General features: G+C 47.7%; 1 long non-coding RNA gene across 1 annotated transcript in view; it reads left to right on the plus strand.

Annotated features, from left to right (window-relative positions):
- The window catches only part of LOC106005626, a 41079-nt gene that overhangs the window by 21147 nt on the left and 3173 nt on the right, over positions 1-16759 (plus strand). Inside the window, exons 2-4 of the long non-coding RNA XR_006602850.1 lie at positions 4526-4693; positions 12852-12975; positions 16368-16480. This is a non-coding gene — a long non-coding RNA (uncharacterized LOC106005626). The remainder of the gene's footprint in view (positions 1-4525; positions 4694-12851; positions 12976-16367; positions 16481-16759) is intronic.

Consider the following 16759-nt stretch of genomic DNA (forward strand, 5'->3'; position numbering starts at 1 on the left):
AAACAAATACCTCCTGAAACTTTGCCTCATATATGTAGATTTTTGTTTAATGAGTTTTCTTCAAGTAGGGTACATCCATTGAATATTCCAGTTTTAAAAATGTACTTAAACTTTCTGTATACTGATAGGGTATGTTCTCAAAACAGAAAAGTACGGATCAGCCCATATTGTATGCTATATCAGATGTTATCATTTCCATTAAGAATATATATGTACAGGCTCAAATATGCATAGGATGTCCCTGAAAGATACACAAGGAATTTGGAATAGCATCTGTCCCCAGGGAGGGAAACTCAATTAGAAGGCAGGGGAGGAAGGCGATGTTGTTTTCGCTCTCTATCCTTTTGTATCTTTTGACCTTTGTATTGTGTGTATACATGACCTTGTCAAAAATGAAATAATTTTTAATGCATCATAAAAAAATAAAACATTGCTGTTTCAGGACAAATGTGTATTCACCAAAGTGACTTGGAAATTAAGTAGTGGGTGTTAGTGTTATGACACATGACAGGGGTCAGGAAAAGTATTGACTCAGTCAGGAAATGCCTTCTCCAAAGTGCTCCCTTTAATTGCTGACTGTATTTTAAATCAGTTGACCTCAACTCTGTTTTACAGATTCACTCAAGGTACAGCTTATTTACATGACTTTGTCGGATCGGGACCTCTGCACTGATCTCACAGAGCCAACCATACCTGCTCTTAAAGATTGCCTTTCCTTTTTCTTTTTATCGAGTTGCAGTTTCTGATATATGGAGACTTTAATAATTATATGAGCCATACATATGAACACATAATCTGTACATAATAAGGTACACATAGTAAATAGAGTTATGGAAAATATTCCACCTTGATAGTCAAAGAAACTCAAACTAGAACAAAGAAATACCTTATTTAAGAAGCAGTCTATTCAAAGGTTACCCCCCAGTGGCCAGGAGGGTCTGGTGAAAGTTGCGTGTATTTATCACCGACTAAAATATAAATGAGCTCAGCCCTTGGGCCGAGCATATGTCAATTCATGCAACCATAAAAATAGTAATATCTTTTGACCTGGTAATCCCACTCCTGGGAATTTGTCCTGAGGGAATTTTTTTCCAAAGAGAAAAAGCTCTGTGTGGGAAAGACCTTCATTGCATCTTATCCCTCCGAGGGAAAAGGTGATGGGCTCGAAAGAGCGATGGTTTTGGAGTCGGGTGTCCGGGGTTTGATGGCTTGATCTGGGGATCTGCCACTTTGTGTCTGTGTGGTGTTGGCAAAGGGACTTGATCTCCCTGGGTCTACATCTTCAGGGTGGAAGGAGGGAAATCAGGTTGGGAGAGCCATGTGGGACCAGAGCATGGAGGATCTTGACTGCGAAGCCGAGGTCTCCAAGCTCTGTGAAGTGGGCGAGAGGATCATTGCAAGTATCTGATGAGAGCTCCACATCAGGAAAATTAACCTGGCAGTGGCATATAAAATGAATGGAACTAGCGAGAAGGTGGAGGCGGGGAGGCCCTTTCGAAGCCTTCCACAGTAGTGTATATGAGAGGCAACGACTAATTAAATGAAACAGCCTAAACTGTGTGAGTGCCTTGTGGGTGATGAGTCATTATCATAAATCTCCAGCCTCCCCACAGCATCTGTTCTATAGTCTGCACTGAGCAGAAATATTACCTAATAATACCTTCTATTTCCAAAGCCCTTTACAGTTCAAAAAGTGCTTTCATATGTATTATCTCATATCATCTTCTAGGGTGTTTACAAGTTGGCATTGTAAAGGACTTTTCCCAGATATTGTACGGGGCCTTTTCATTTATAATTTCCAGGACCCACCCCTCCTCTCCTTCACTCAGCTTCTCTTTTGTTCGGTGTTCAGCACTTTACAGTTCTTTATTCCATTTCACTGCCAAAAAAAAAAAAAAATTGAACAATGCACCCGGCTCCTTGCTTAAGTCCCTCCAAAGGCAGGTAAATCATCAGTGTGCTGGATTTGAGCACATTTGATTTATTTAATCATTTGTTCATTTTTCTCTGATGGCACTGGAGTTTCACATGTTCCACCATATGTTGTCCCTGTGATGCTCCGTACACATGAGCGAGAGCCCCTGAGGGGGCCTGTCCTTCCTTCTCTTCTCTCCGGCTCCAGGAGGCCCAAAAAGGGATCCACAGTCACAAAGACCCAACCCCTGAAAAATGGGACTAGCAACCACCCAGGAAAGCTGGGGCCCTGGCCTCCACTCTGATCGAGACGTCCTAACTCGGGGCTTCTCTGCCTTCCAGAGGCACTAATGAGCAGGGCTGAGCGGTAATTAAGACTGTGCTCAGTTCCCCATCACACAGCACAGCTGCAGCCAGCCAGGAGGAGGGAGAGGGAGGAGGACAGGAAGGATGCCTCCAGCCCTCTCTTCCTGCTCTGAGCCCACTCTCCAGGGCTCTGTCTAGTGCAGCAAGGGGAGTCAGTAAAGCCAAAGGACGAGGGAATAACTATGGGACTTATCTGCCCAAGGATCCAGATGCTAGCCAGGTGTTGCTTCTCTGTCCCATGGGATGCCAGTGGGCCAAAGCTGTGGTCTTACCAGAGGTGAGAAGTACCCTGTCTTGCAACCAGGCTGGCACTGTAAGACCTGGGTCACGACGGAGCTGTGGTCTAGCAAGTAAGGGGCAGCATGACCCATGCCAGCCAGTACTCATTGCCATGCTTCTAGGGAGTCTGAGACCTTCTCTGGCTCACCTTACACCAGTGGGTCTACTCTGGAGGAGGGCCAACAGCAATCACAAATACTCAGTGAGCAACACTGAGCCAAGTTCTGGGGCTCCACAGATCAGTACAATCCAGCCCATTCCAGCACACCCTCCCGTGGGGAGGCAGATGTGGAAACAGACGTACGACTGCTCTGAGAGTGGTGAGAACAAATTCTAAGGGAAACAGAGTAGCCTGGGGTAGACTGAGGAGAGCTCTACATGTAAGGTAGCACTAGAGCTGAGTCTTGAAGCAGAACACGGATTCACCAGGAAAGAAATTTTTGACCAAGGGAGTGCAGCGAGCAAAGGCGGGGGCATGAAAGAGTAGATAGCCTGTCTTAGCACAGTGAGCCTCCAGATCCCAAAGCTGAGGCAGGCCTGGCCCAGAGCATGAGTGGAAAGAGAAGGGATGGATTCTAGGGGCGTCAGGCCTGGCAGGAGCAATTGCCAGTCTGACTCACATTCCCCAGTTTACACCACTTCATGTGCTGATGCTCCAAGACTGCCCAAGGGGGTGGGGGGAAATCCCTGGGACGCTGTCCCAGCCACAGGTGCTGAGCAGGAGGGGGACCAGGGGTGAGTTGAGGGGATTGATGGAGAAAAGGCAGAGCTAGAGGGAAGGGCTTAGGCAGAAGAAAAAGGCCCTGGACACAGTTGCCGCAGGGGAAGAGGGATAGTGCTGTGCATGTGTGCAAGGCTGGAGCCTGGCCCTCATGTGGGGCAGCCAGGCACCCACCTCTTGCCCTCTGGCCGTGCTCTGTAGTCCCAGGTACCCAAAGGTTCCCAGAACCTACTCTGTCTCCAGGAAAGGGGCAGGAAGAGTCACTGATAATTCTGTAGGGACAGAACTAGGAGGTTATGTCAATCAGCTTGCAAACAGAGGTCCATCACACAAACCTGTGAGTCAGAGAAAAAGAGGTTAGCCTCACAACTGCTGGATCTTTGGTAACATTCTGACCACTTTCAACCATACATAATCAGGACTCATTTCAAATAGCCTTTAGGAAGCATGTTAACTTATGCCCACTTGGTCGGCCGTGCCCTCTCCTGCCAAGTATCCCAAGTATCCCAAGTATCCCAAGACTTCCCCTTCTCTTATCTGAGTGCTCAAGGGCCATTCTCCAAGGGGATTTTGGGTTGACTGATGAATAGAAGAAGGCTGGAAAGCTGGTATGTTAAGTCATCACACACCTCTTGGCTGGTGAATGCCCCCTTCATATATTTCCTGCATGTAGACCTTTTTTTTTTTTTTTTCGTTCTCAATTGTTGGTTCTTGTTTTCAATAGCAGTGTTTTCCAGAAGGCTTGAGATTTATTGCATGGCCATAGCTTGAAAGTGTAGAAATGAGATCCATAGGCGAGCTGTGTTCTCTCTGGATCTAACCTGAGGCTGCCCTGTACCCTTCACCTACCTCTCTCTTGAAGTAGGTTAATAGGATGACCATGGACACCCCTTCCTGGTCCTGTGTCCAGCTGCAGCTATGATGGACAGCCTGTGTGTCTGCCCCATAGGGAAAAGATGAGGAGCAGGACGGGTGTGTATGGGTAGGGAGGAGTGTTGTGAGTCCAAGCTCCCATCACAGTCGGGCTACCAAAAATCTGGCAGTCCTCCTTGTGCCCTTGGGGACCCAGCCTCTTCTTTCCTTGCTCACCTGGCAGGCCTGTGAAGCAACTGTGGAGGGACCTTCAGAGCCGGGAAAAGGAGAGGGAGGATTAGAATGCCTTTTATTTTGAGTGTCTTTCTTTGGACTTTTGCATTTATAATATTTCTATTTTTGAAAGAATCATTTGGCTCTTTTTTCTTTTAGCATATTTTCCTTGGAGCAATAGAAGCCTTTGCAATATGGAAAAAGTGACATGTGATCCGAAGGCGTCTGGAGGGGAGCTCTAACTGACCTTTGCAACCACCTACCCAGAGCCGAGACTGGCGAAGGGCGAGCGGAGCCTCCAGGAATGATGTCTGGTGCCCTCCATAGGTCAGTTCACAGTGGGAGTCTTGGTGACAACCTGCAGCTGTGTGTGCGTGCCTGTGCTCTCGCCCCTCTCTCCCGCGGTTTCTCTAGATGGCTCTGGCTGGCACATCTCTCCTCTCACCCTGTGGCCAGCTGTCCCGGTTCGACTCTCTTCCTCTCTCCCTCTCTCCTTTCAGCGCAGCCTGGAAGGCCGAGGGCTGGGCCAGAGAGAAGCAGTTGTTGCTGTTTTTCCCCAGCTCCCGCTCAAACGTGACACCCGCAGAAAGGTCAAGCCCACGTGGTTCGGCAGTTCCCTGCCTGGCCCGCCCTGGCTGTTGCCATGACGACTGCTGGGCTGGAAATGTCCTTAGCCACCTCTGCTCCGCATGTTGGGTGGCCGTCCCAGGCTCCGCTCTCAGAAAAGCTACTCCGTTCGGGAGTTAAAGGGCTTCTGGGAACATGGACAGATGGACAGACAGAAAAACAGGCCGAGTCAGAGGCAGGCACTGTCTCTTGGACACAGAGAAATAAAGCGTATTTAGGGACCCAGAGAATGTGAAGAAGCAAAAAAAAAAAAAGAAAAGAAAAAGTGAGATGGTTGACGGAGTCTCAGAGCCTCGGCGACACGAAACTGAGGGCTGATGAACAAAGCACAACAGAGTCTGAGACAGAAACAGACAACGAGAGGCACAGGGGGAGAGGGGCCCTCACTGAAGAGCAATGGAGAGGGCCTGAGGGAGGAAGAGAGGGAAGATGGGACCGGTGTGAGAGGAGTCAGCCCACCCTTCCCCGCTCCCATCCCAGGAAAGTGCCTTGCCCTGAGCCAGGTGGGAAGCCAGTGTTTTGTCTCATCTCTCTGACATCACAGGTGGGTTTCAGTCTATTTGCTGGCCAGGCTCTTCCTCTGGCTGGATAACATTTGCCAGCCATTTGCCTTGCCCTAAGCTAACGACGGTAAAATCGAACCCCGCCCCAACACACACCCACACCCACCCCCTCCTTGCCATAGGGAGACCCTTGGTTCCATTTCACCCCAAACTCACCATAAATACCTACAGCTTGGCCTCCCTTCTCACCTCCCAGGGGGTGAAATGGGTATCAGAGCACTGAGCAGGGTTGGCAAGAAGTGAGGCCAAATTAGGGAGTGCTGGGTGCGACCATCAGAGGTGATGTCGCCCCCTGGTGGGAGATAACTAACATGACAGACAGTGAGTCCGACTCAGGAATGTGGGGGTAAGGGAGAGAGAGGAACGGGAGAGAAGGGTTTCAGAACTCTGACCAAGTAGGCTGGAGGAGTGGTAACTGGAGTCACAGACCAACCCAGATTGGTCCTCCATGCTGGCCAGGAATTCTGCCTCTAACATTAGTGCACTGATTTCCCATCTTTGAGGTGTCTCCAAGGCTTTGGGTGAGGTCTCTCAGGGTCTTTGAGTTCTGGGTCATTCTTAGCCTTAGCTTCTTAAGAAATAATAGGCCATCAGCAGAGGAAACTTGGATTCCCTCCAGCTTTTAACCACTTCTGGCCTTGACCATCGTAGAGTGAACAATGCAGCCAATGTCCCTAATGTCATCATGTCCCAAGCTCACATGTGGGTGTAGAATAGAACAGGTGGTAGCCTGGAGAGCCCAGTGCCCTGGCGCCCTCAGCCCAGACAGTGCAGTGAGGGAGCTCAGCCCAGAAGGGAGACTACAACCCAAGAGAGCTATGGGTGGGCATCAGACAAGGCTCTGCCGATTTAGCCAACCAGGAGAGCCCACTGGGCCACAGAGGCTAGAGCGCGAAAATCAGAGTGCCTCTGCTGTCCGTGTCAGGTCCTGGGCTGGGTGGGAAAGGGACCAGGGCAAATGCTGGTGGCGTCCTGCCCCACATCCCTTCAGCCTACCTCTGTGTCCAGCTGCAGCTGTGGTGGACAGTTTCCAGGCATGCTCGCGCCTTCCCATCTGTATTGTACTGATTTATAAGACATGTATACTTGGTCATTCCAATGACAACAGTATATTTCCTAGATATCTTTGGTGTTCATCCACAGTCTCTGAAAACATATCAGAGTCAGAAAAGTGAAAGAAATGTCTTGTTATTACTGAAGGACTTCCCACCCCACCCCAAAGGCAAGGGCTGGTTGCCAGGGGGAACAACTACATGATTAGAGGGTGGGAACCTCCTGGGAGGGGAGAGGGGCTATAGGCTGAATCAGCCAATGGCCAGGGACTCAATCGTGACTATGCAGTGAAGCCTCCAGAATAACCCTAGAGGACTGGGTTGGGGAGCTTCTGAGATGGTGAACACGCAGAGGCCGTGGAGAGTAGTGTGTCTAGAGGGGGCATGGAAGCTTCAGGCCCTTTCCCCTACTTTCCCTTATGTTTCTCTTCATCTTGACTACTGGTTTGTGTTCTTTATCACATCCTTTAATAAACTGATAAATGTGGGGCGCCTGGGTGGCTCAGTGCGTTAAAGCCTCTGGCTTCGGCTTGGATCGTGATCCCAGGGTCCTGGGATTGAGCCTCACATTGGGCTCTTTGCTCAGCAGGGAGCCTGCTTCCCCGTCTCTCTCTTCCTGCCTGCCTCTCTGCCTACTTGTGATATCTGTCAAATAAATTTTTAAAAAAATATAAAGTGGTTCCCTTAGTTCTGGGAGCTGCTCTAGCAAATTAATTGAACCTAAGGAGGAGGTGGCTGGAGACTCCAATCTTTGGCAGTTGGTCACAAGCACAAATGACAGCCTGGGGCTTGTGACTGGCATCTGAAGTGGGGGGTGGAGGACAGTCTTGGGGGACTGAACCCTTACCCTGTGGAATCTGCTACAATTTCTGGGTAGATAGGGATAGAATTGAGTTGAATTCTTGGACATCCTGCTGGTGTGTGAGAACCCCACCCACCCACCCACTCCTGTTTGGAATTGGGTCTGTGGTGGGGGGGGACACACCTGGGTGATTCATGAGCATCTGCTCAGGTCATGATTCCCAGGGTCCTGAGATGGAGTCCCACATTGGGCTCCCTGCTCAGCAGGAAGCCTGCTTCTTCTTCTCTCTCTGTGCTCTCTCTCTCTCTCTCTTTCGTTCTCTCTGAATAAATAAAATCTTTAAGAAAAAAAAAAAAAAGGAATTAGGTCCAGGAATGCAAGTAGACCATCCCTCTCCTCTGTGGGAGGCTTTTCTCAGCCTCTGCAGGGCACCTTGAAAGTAGCAGGAGCTTAACACTCCCAAACGACAAACCTCAACACTGAGGGATAGATGCTAGTAGAATTAGAGCCCAGATTTCCCCATCATTTAATGAGGGTCTTCGGAGCTGTGATCTTTAAGGCTCCCCAGAGAGATTCCCAGGAGAACTGAGCCATAACTACCCACAATGAACCACTCAGTATACCCTATCCTGTCTCATTCTCCTTATTCCCTTACTCCTGCCTGCTCCCTAAAATAAACTGCCTACATCCCAGTCCTTGTCTCATGATAGGTGTTCAGAGGACATGAAATAGCACAAGGACTGCCTTTCTGTGATCCTCCCTGCTGGAGAGTCTGCCCCACGGGGCTGGGCTAAGATAAGAATTGTTGGAGGGCTCTGCGTCTGACTGATTGGAAGGGGTCATTATCATCTAGAGAGGGAAAAGAGCTCACCAGCTCTCCCTCCCAGATTTTGGGGAGTCCAAAGCTGACTTACTAGCAGCAAATACCTGTAGGTCTCCAAAGGACAGCCATAGACTTTTTTTTTTTTTAAGACTTTATTTGAGAGAGAGAAAGCGAGCATGAGAGGGGAGAGGTCAGAGGGAGAAGCAGACTCCCCGCCAAGCAGGGAGCCCAATGTGGGACTCAATCCCTGGACTCCAGGATCATGACCTGAGCAGAAGGCAGTTGCTTAACCAACTGAGCCACCCAGGTGCCCAACCATAGACTTTCATAACTGGAAAGGACCTTAGAGGTCACCTGATCCAACTTCCTGTGATATATAGGAATCCTCTTTACAACATCTCTGATGCCTGACTGAACCCTTCCAATGACAGGGAATTTACTACCTTTTACAAGGCAGCCTTTTCTATTCTTAGACAGCTTTTTGAAAATTTACCTTATAAGGAATGGTAATTGACCTCCCTGAAACTTACCCACAATGGTCCAGTTTGTCTGTTGTATGTCAGTGTTTCATTTTTCTACTCAAGACTCCTCCAAATATTTGAAGGCCAACTATGTCTATTGTATCTTCTCTTTCCAGTCCACATTGTATTGCCTTGACCTTTCTTTCAATGAGATGGTCTTCTGAGCCTCCTTAGTCTGGATCCTTCCTCCAGGCAGCAACATGAGTTTGTCAGTGTTTCTCTTTCCTAGTACCCAGATGATGCTTCAGAGTCAGGTGGCCAGTGCAGGGTGTATTCTTACACTGTTAGAGCACTAAGTACATTTCTACTATCGATTCCTAGAATTACAAATGTTGGCAGATATACAACACTACTGACTCAACTGGACTGTAAAGACACTGAACATCTGTTGTTTTGGTTTCTCAGCATCCCTTGTGCTTTTCTGCAGGTAGCAGCACTCTCCCCACTTCCCATTCTCAAATGGTTCTGGTGGGATTGCCAACCACAGCACTCTGTGCCTCTAGCCATAGGTTTGGGCCCATGACCTAGGCTCAGCCAATGAAAATATCCTGTCCCTGGTCACAGCACTTGGTTCAATGAGCATGTAACCCAGGTTGGCCAATCAGAGTCCTTTCCTTGGATTTATTATATGGAGTAGGAAAGGCTGGATTTGCTAAACTGAGATGATGTATAGAACTCCCAGGTTTCTACCTGCTATAGCTACCTACACATGAAGAAATAGAGAAAAGTTAAGAGTGAAAGAAAGAGGAGACTGAAGACACTACCCAACTCCTTGGATCCAGTTGAATTTGAGGCCTGCTCTACTTTTGTCCTTCCCAATCAATATCCCTCTAGGGCTTAATCTAGACTGAGTGTGGCTTATGTCACTAGAACAAACTAGTACATAGTAGTTGTCTTCTAATTGTGGAGTAAATTTTTTTTTATCCGAAATGAAGAGCTTCCTATTTATCCCTATTAGATTTCATACTTTGTCCCATTATTGCAGTCTATAAAAAAAACTTTAGGGTCTGATTCTGTTGCCTAGTCAATTACCTATCCTCTCATTTTTTGTAAAGATGTCTTCTATGCACTTATCCAAATCATTAATAAAAATGTTTAGCTGGGTGGGTCAGTCGGTTAAGTGTCCAACTTTTGATTTAGGCTCATGATCTCAGGGTCCTGGGATCAAGCCCCAGTTGGGGCTCCATGCTCAGCAGGAATTCTGCTTCAGAATTCTCTCCCTCTCCATGCCCCTCCCCCTGCACTCACACTTTCTCTCTCTCTCTCTCTCAAATAAATACATATTTTTAAAAAATGTTGGGGCCCCTGTGTGGCTCAGTTGATTAAGCCTTTGGCTAAGGTCATGATGCCAGGGTCCTGGGATCAAGAGCTGCATTGGACTCCGTGATCAACAGAGCCTCCTTCTTCCTCTCCGTCTGCCTGCCACTCCCCCTGCTTGTGTTCTCTCTCTCTCTGTGTCAGATAAATAAGTAAAATATTTAAAAAATAAAAATAGAAATGTTGAGCTGAGCAGAGGAAGGAAGAAGGAGGAGGAGGAGAAAAAAAAGAAGAGGAAGAAGAAGAAGAGGAGGAGGGGGAGAAGAGGACGGGGTATGGGGAGGAGAAGGAGAAAAAAGAAGAAGAAACCAGCATCATGTGAGTTTATCAATCAACAAGCATAGTTTTTAGATGGTTGTTTAAACAACCATGAATTTACGCTACTGTGCCCTTATCCAGCCTACACCCTCCATCCTGTCTCCCAGACCTCACGATTCATTTGGTCACTCTGCTGAAGATCACACTGTACCTTGGCTTCTGCCGAGTTACCAGTGGATAACCTCATCCAAAAAGGACAAAGGATAGAAAGCCAAAAGTGGCCCTATTCTTTAAAATGCCTCAAAACTCAGGGTGCATGATTGGCTCAGTGGGTAGAGCGGCAGCTCTTGATCTCGGGGTTGTGAGCTCAAGCCTCATGTTGGGTGTGGAGCCTAGTTCTAAAAAAGGGGGGATGGTAATAATAAAATTCTCGTAAACTCTGCAGAGCCCATCTCCTTTTCCTGTGCACTCCCATCCCTCTCACCCACCACTGCGTCCTCCCTCCTTGCTTCTCTGCAAAAGAACTGATTTTTTTTTTTTTTTAAGTGGATCAGGTCAGCATGAAGAGAGGAAAGCCCGCCTTGGAAGAGAAGACCTTTACCTCAGAACAATCTGTGACATGAAGCACTTGGGATAGGTGGGTGGGGAAAGGGGTATACCTCTTAGCCACAAGTTGACTTAAGGCAGCCAGTGCACCGAGCCTTAGCACAGCCTCCCAGGGCTGGGTGGGGCATAAAGGAGCAGAGGTCCACCCAGTGTCGCTCCAGTCTGCCCACCCACGGAGCACAGGCTCTGCAGAGGGCTAAGCCAGGCTGGCCATCCCTGCACCACCACTTGCTAACCACCTGCCACTACCAAACCCAAGTGCCATGCTCCCCCTTCTTTTTTTTTTTTTTAAGATTTTATTTAATTATTTGACAGAGATCACAAGTAGGCAGAGAGGCAGACAGAGAGATGGGGGGGGGGAGCAGCCTCCCCGCTGAGCAGAGAGCCCGATGTGGGGCTCGATCCCAGGACCCTCGGATCATGACCTGAGCCGAAGGCAGAGGCTTAACCCACTGAGCCACCCAGCCACCCCATGCTCCCCCTTCTTATTCCCTCACGCTTCCTTCCACTCGGATGCCAAGTTCCGGTGGCTCTTCCCTTCATGCTTCCCACATCCATCTCTCTGTGCCTTCGGTGCCACATCCTTATTCATGTTGTAACCATTATCTCTTCAAATAGTTCTGCCCCATGAGCTCCTTCTTCACTTTCTGGGACTCAAATGGCACATATATTAGACTGTTTGGTATTTTCCCACCAATCTCGGAGGCTTGGTTTTCTTTTTTCTTTTCTTACTCCTACTCCTTTTTGTCTTTGTGTTTCTGCTTGGATGATTTCTATTGACCTTTCTCAAGTTCATTGCTTTTTTCCTCAGCTGTGCCTGCCTATGGAATATCTTGTTGAAGGAATTCATCTCTAATACCAAGTTTTTTATTGCTAGCATTTCCATCTAACTTTCTTAATAGTTTCCATGTCTCTGCCGAGACTCTCCATATGTTCCTGCAAGTTGCCCACCCTTTCTGACTAGACCCATTAACATATTAGTCATTATTATTTTAAGGTCCCTACCCAATAGTTCCAAAATCTGTCATCTGGGAGTCTGGTTCTGTTGATTTATCTTTTGACGATGGTTTTGGTTTTTTTTTCTTTCTTGCCTTTTCATGCATGTATGTTTCATAAATTTGTACTGAATACCCATCCTGTGTAAAGAGCAGAGACTGAGGTAAATGGTATTTATGGCTGGAAGTGGGCATGCCTCTTCGGTTGGTCTGTGGGGTTCAATCAGTCGAGTTAGGAATCAGGTAGGGTTTGGGGTTTGTCGTTCCCACCATTACCTCCGTATGTCAGTCTTTGAATTCCTCGGTAGTGGGCTGCTTAGAGCAGGGACTGGGGTTTCAGAGGGTTTTTCTGGGCTCCTGCTCTGCCCTCAGCTTCTCAGCCATCCCCACATGCCTGCCCCTCCATCAGCAATGGACCGCTGTTGCTTGCCATGTGCTGGTAGGCTCCTGAAGGGGCAGGACACGCAGTGGGGGTGGGCTGAGGATGTGTGTGTCTGTTATCCAGGTTCTGCTTTAGTCTTAGACAACATCCCGAGGGCAAGAGTGAGGCTTTCTCCCCACTCCCTCTGAAAGCCAAATTCTGCCTTCTATCTGTGGTTGGTTTGGGGTGGCCCAAGTTTCTTGCCCTCCCCCACCCACCCCGGAGACCAGACCCTTGCTTGAATCTTCAGCCCATGATTGTTTCCTGCTTTCCCGTTGGGATAGAGGGATTTTGCTTCCGTTCTTACTCACTGAAGCAATGGATATTTGGCTGAGTTAAAGAAGGGCAAAAAGGTTTTGACTCCTCACCCAGAAGCAGGTGAGTTTTGCTTTTATCGCTCCCCCGAAGCAAGACTCCGTTGCCCCTTCCCCAGGGGCTTAAGGCTTTGGTTTATAAGAGGATTGCAGAAGCAGCTGAGGCTTTTTGCCTTCCCTCAGCAGCTGCCTTACCAAGTCCTGCGTGCTGGCACCACCACCTTGGAGGAGGAAAGCCCTCCCCCATTTCCTGCCCTGCTCCCACTCTTCCTCAGAACCTCAGAGGAAGGCCTATGGAAGAAAGCTTACTGTGAGTACAACTCTCCCGTGTCTGGAATAGTCTCCAGCTATTCGAAACTGACATGTGAGCCCACGTGTAGCCTTTTAACTTGTTAAATTTTTTGTTGATTTCCTCTTACTCATGTGTAGTTAGCCACCTCTTTCGTCCATGCTGTTTTTTGTTTTAAGATTTTATTTATTTATTTGACACAGATAGAGAGACACACAAGTAGACAGAGAGACAGCACAAGTAGACAGAGTGGGAGGGAACACTGACCCAGTGTCCCAAGTGAGGAGTGTCTGTACTGTAGGATGAAAGGATGGGATGAGATTGACATGTCAGCCTTTGCAATCTGCCAAACAGGATTCTATTTGTTCTGTAACGGTGAAACAGTAACTTCAAAGAAATTAAGCTAGAAAATATAAATAAGGGAAAACTACAAGCCACCTAATTGCATTATTCATTTGGATATACCATTGCCAAATGTGAATCTGTGCTTCCCTAATCAACTTAATCATGTGGTGTCCATGGCAGCCCTAACCGTCTTTCCAGATCCAAATCCGATCCTGTTACTGCTCCTCTTAAAATGACCCATTAGTTGGGCACCTGGATGGCTCAGTGGGTTAAGCGTCCCACTCTTGATTTCGGCTCTGGTCCTTATTTCGGGGTCGCGGGATCAAGTCCCGCATCGGGCTCTGCGCTTGGCGTGGAATCTGGTTGTCCCTCTCCCTCTGCTCCCTCGTCCCTCAAGTAATAAAATCTTAAAAAAAAAAAAAATGAACCCAATAGCTCCTTCTGGCCCAATAAAATCCAAGCTCCTTAACATGGCTTACAAAGCCCTTCACACCTGACCTTGTTTCTTAGTTTCCAACCTCACCTTTTGATGATTCCTCCTTTGTCCTTTATGACCCCAACTATACCGAACTACTTTCCAGTCTCTATTCCTTCTTCTGCCTTTAGGCCTATGTACATGCCGTTTTCCTCTTCTGGGACTTGACTATGCCCCCATGCTCCTCTCCCTCCATTCTCACAGTCCGACCACTACCCATTTTTTCTGGACGCAGCTTCCCTAGAACAGCCTCTCTCCCACCTCCCACCCTGACTGGCCTAGGGCTCTCATAGCTCCCCGCACATGCTCTAAAGCAGCTATGCTAATGCCTTGATTCTGCAGCCCAAGCGATTACAGTGCTAATCAGCTAGGCCATCTCACTCCCTCCACCATTCCACGTGGGAAGGTGTGGTTTTGCTCTGTTCAACATGACGCACCGTGCAGGGGCTCAACAAATATGGCCTAGGCAAATGAATCTACTATGCCTTCAGTAACCCACTTCTGGGTTCAAGTACACAGCTCTCCCACACACCGAAGACTGCCATTGCAGTGTCCCATCTTGAATCTTCTAACTCAAGTAGGGCCAAAGCTGATTGGAGTGTCTTGGAATTTTCAGGAAAATGTCTGCTTCCTGTGGCTGCAGCTTTTCTCAACCTTGGGGAGTGACTCCAAGGCAGGGCCAGGGAGTGGCTTCAGGGTGTTTCCTCCAGTGATAGTCCTGGTGGGCAGGCCTGCCTGGGAGGGACACAGCTTGGCAACAGCTGGTGGGTTGTTTGTTTACTTTCTGTGCCTACATCCAGAGCCTATTTCTGGAACAGGACTGGACACAAGTCTGTGCTATTCCAGCACCGATCTTACCAAACCCTGGGTGATGAGCACCATGTGCCAAGAGAGAACAGTGGTGGTCACCCGTCACTTAGCTTATCTCCCTGGCTCTAACCCAGACTTCTTTGGGTATACGAAATCATTTCTGCTTTGCCCTACTGGTAATTGTCCTTACTTGGCTCTAAGGGTTAGCATTACATATTGCTCTGTTTGCTCTGTTTCACTTGGGGTAATAAGAAAAGCCCTCTCAACTCAAATTTTACTGATTTGGGAAAGTGCTAACTGGAGCTCCTTTGGAATTGCCGGGGTCAAAGGAAACGAATCAGCATTTCTGGCCAATACTATTTTTCCTATGGTTAGTCGAATTTCTAAAAGGGAAATGCAACATAAAGAGGTCATTTGACTTATTTATATCACACGGTAAACCACAAGGCAGTAAAGATAGCACTCAAGACTCGAATTCAAGTTTAGTACCATTTCAATAGCTAAGTTAAGTCTGTATTATAGTAAGTCAGTTTGGGAGCTAATATCAAATTTTTTTTTGGTAAATGGTGCTTCACTTTTTTTGAGAACCATCACCGGGCACCTGGTGGCTCAGCTGGTTAAGCATCTGACTCTTAATTTCAGCTCAGGTCTTGATCTCAGGACCGTGGGTTCAAGCCCCAAGCTCGGCATGGAGCCTGCTCCCCCATCCCCCAAAAAAGTGATCACTTAGGTTGTCACTTCTAAGCCAATCAGAAATCAGAATTGCAACTCACTGGACTCCCTTCTGTGGCAGTCTGCCTCTACTAAAAAGATAGGTGAGCAGGGAGCCGAAGCTCTGGAAACTGTGTCCCATACCCCACCCAGGTTTTCACATGGGACTAAAACCCTTCCAGTCCCAAAGTTCCTTTTCGGTTCCTCTAACTCAATTCTCCACCTTCTCATACTAATATGTGTTTCCTAGGTAGAAAATGGGAGGTAGGGAAAAGGCAAAACTAGAATCTCGCCTGAATTACAGAAACACTATTTTCTGGTATGGATACATTCTCTGACTGATGATGGGCTGCTCTTTAGAAAGTGTTTTGAGACCTTACCTCTTTTTCTCTTAAAAAAATTACTGAGAAGAGAGTGATTTTTGTTTATCATGCAGGGAGAAGAAAACTCAGTCTTTAAACAAAAAAATCTATCCATCCACCTGAAAGCCATCAGATGGCCCTGTAGGAAGAGTGTGGTCTAGCACCTGAACCCCGGGCAGGGATGGCAACCTGCAAGTCCAGGGCCAGGTGACTGTCAGTGTCTGGCTTCCTCAAAGTGTCTGGGGAACACAAAGGGTCACTCTCTATGTCAAAGGAATCCTACTATTAAAAAGCAGGAGGGGGGCACCTGGGTGGCTCAGTGGGTTAAGCCTCTGCCTTCAGCTCAGGTCATGATCTCAGCGTCCTGGGATCGAGCCCCGCATCGGGCTCTCTGCTCAGCAGGGAGCCTGCTTCCCCACCCCTTCTCTCTGTCTGCCTCTCTGCCTACCTGTGATCTCTCTCTCTGTGTCAAATAAATAAATAAAAAGTAAAAATTTTAAAAAAATAAAAAGGAGGAATAAAACTAAGACAATCAATTAAAAAAAAAAGAATATATCTCCCCAAATTTATATAATTCAGCAAGTTTGTCAAACTACCTGGTTGATTCCTGTCCTTTCAAAGCAAATACTTGATTTAGATATGGGCACATGTTCTCTGCAGATTTGGGGGTTGCCCTGCTTGTCATTAGGGACTTGAAACCTATCACCCAGGAAGAAGCTCCATGGAGCCACAGCCACAGAATCCTGGCCACAGAATCCCACCCTCAGAGCACCAAGGTCTGCCTTGTCGGAGGATGCATGTTAAAAATAGAAGAATGGCAAAGGTAATCTGCTCTCTTACATCATCGTTCACTTGTCTTTACCTCCCCACTGCCTGGGAGCATCTCTCTAGGTGGGGGAAGCAGGTGAAGAGCACCACACACACGACTATTCTCATGCGGAAAGTTTTATACAGACAACACAGGCTAAACAAGACCACTATAAAGGAGGGAAACACAGGCTCAGTCAGGAAAACTGCCACAAGTGAGCTTGGAACTATTCAGGAGTGGTGTCAAATACCAACAACATATTTATAAGTCTAATTTGAAGCCTGGCCCTTTTTA

This window comes from Mustela putorius, unplaced genomic scaffold (assembly GCF_011764305.1).
Source record: "Mustela putorius furo isolate JIRA1106 unplaced genomic scaffold, ASM1176430v1.1 tig00003898_pilon_pilon_pilon, whole genome shotgun sequence".
Classification (NCBI taxonomy): domain Eukaryota; kingdom Metazoa; phylum Chordata; class Mammalia; order Carnivora; family Mustelidae; genus Mustela; species Mustela putorius.